This window comes from Leptidea sinapis, chromosome 2 (assembly GCF_905404315.1).
Source record: "Leptidea sinapis chromosome 2, ilLepSina1.1, whole genome shotgun sequence".
NCBI classification, from domain to species: domain Eukaryota; kingdom Metazoa; phylum Arthropoda; class Insecta; order Lepidoptera; family Pieridae; genus Leptidea; species Leptidea sinapis.
Window position 1 is genome coordinate 25,203,826 of NC_066266.1, and position 2,407 is coordinate 25,206,232.

Below are 2,407 nucleotides of genomic sequence, written 5' to 3' on the forward strand. Positions count from 1 at the left end.
TACGAGTTTTAAATAAATATATAATAAAGATGAAAACTTTTATTTCGCTTCATAATGTATTTATTTATTATTAGTTATAATAATTAAATACATTATTCTTAATGCCTGATATAAATTTACAGCGTCAGTCTCAAAAGCAGAAACCCTGGATGGCTCACTAGGAAACCCTGTGCAGAGCCAACCAGTGATTACCGTCTGCTATGTAATTTTATTTAATGTTAATAATGGGTGTAATAGAACTAAAACTAACAATATTTATCTGACTTTAAAATATACCTATGTTATAATATGGAACTTTATAAAATTAAATAGTAATAGTTAAATATATATTATACTAGCTGACCCGACAGATGTTGTTCTGTATATAATAAATAATTTTTTTTTATATGAATTTGTCAATAATATATCATAACAACAAAAATTACTTCGTTAAAATATATGCACCCTGCTGTCGTAATGAAATTGTTTCACAGCAGAACTGTCAAACCGTGCGTCAATAAATTCCCTCATAGAAATTATTATGGACACATCAAAGGAAAAACAAATTTGTTGTTTTTATTTAATTTAGCAGCATTTTCCTATTTATTCACCTTTTAAACCTTCTCTGGACTTCCACAAATAATTCAAGACCAAAATTAGCCAAATCGATCCAGCCGTTCTCGAGTTTTAGCGAGACTAACGAACAGCAATTCATTTATATATATATAGAAAGATTAAGTTATATTAATTTGGAATTAATAATTTTCTCGGTTTTTATAGGGATTTCCCAGACCTAAGTAAGTGGTGGCTAAGGGCATTTGCCAGCGAGATGCTCATTTGCACAGGATTATGGGTACCACAACAGCGCCTATTTCTGCCGTTAAGCAGTAATGTATAAGCATTATTGTGTTTCGTTCTGAAGGGCGCTGAAGCTAGTGAAATTACTGGGCAAATGAGACGTAACTTCTTATGTCTCAAGGTGTTTTTGGGTTTTTGAACATACCTGAGTGGCACTGCAGAGCGTGTCAATTACCATCAGCTGAACGCCCTGCTCGCCCATATTATAAAAAAAAGGTTTGACAACACTAACAAAATTTCAAGCGATCGCCAATTCCTCGGGCAACTCGAAGGCCATGCCAAATCAAAGGATTTGCTGTTTAATAATAGAGCAAGACAATAACTTTAAGCCGGTCCACATTAAATATGGTACATAGAGTATTACTCTCATATGTAGATTGGTGCACCCCAGTGCCAGCTCAAACCATTTTGACGGCGTGCAACGCATTGTTGTTAGGATTTCAGTGCGCTGTGAACGACTAGATCACTTGGCGTTGAGTACATACGTCGAATCGTGTCTTGTATCGCATTTATCATGGGGTGTGTTCGGAAGAGCTAAAAATAGGGTGATAATACTGCGTTCCATTTGAGCAGTTCTTATTTCTCTGAATTAATCCATAGTATTAACCTCCTCAGTCTCATTGGTAAATTATACATCACAAATAATGTATATAGAAAAAATTGCGAGTAAATGGGGTTGAGAATTTTTCTTAGGTATCGACTTTATGTCTCAAATAAATCGAATATGATGCATAACAACATGATCACATTTGTCAAAACCTTTGAGCAAATGTTAGATGAAATTGACATTGCGGGTCTTTCGGTGAATACTACTAAAACAATATTTTTACCATTGTTTCGCAAACCTATAATATGTTAAAGCGTATAATTATCTTGGTCAGCTTATAGTCGCAACTGCCACCATGCCTAAATAAATTGACAGAAGGATAACCAACACTTGGAAAAAATTTTCGTCCCTTTGCATTGAAATCTCCCAAAGCGGAATTGAAATAAGTGTATGGGAATTAATATATGAGGGAATTTTCAATTTTGTAATGAAGTAACTCTTTGAGCGGTAAAGGCAAAAAAGGTGCCCAATAGCATAGTAGTCAAGCCATAAACAGCTTAACTAAGTCAAAACTCAAATGTCACTTGTCAGATGGTTATCACTTAGCAGTCAGTTCAGTCACTAGTCAGTGTCAAATAGAAAGAAAGAAAAACTAACCACTACGATATCTGTTAGTTCTATTATCTAATATTTACTTCATTTTATAATCATTATTTATTAAAGATAATAAAGAATATATTTACTTTAATGAGGTTAAAATATACATAATTCTTATAATGATTGCTTTGCTAGCATTTGTTAATTTACACTTTATCTGTACTAATATTATAAAGAGGAAAGATTTGATTGTATGTTTGTTTGTATTGAATAGGAACTACTCCGCAACTACGGAATCGATTTGAATAATTCTTTCACTGTTGGGAAGCTACATTTTCTCCGAGTGTTATAGGCTATATAACATTTTCAAAAAATTAGGGATCCCTACTAAAAGTCTACTAATGTAACCCAAGGTGTAAAAATTCG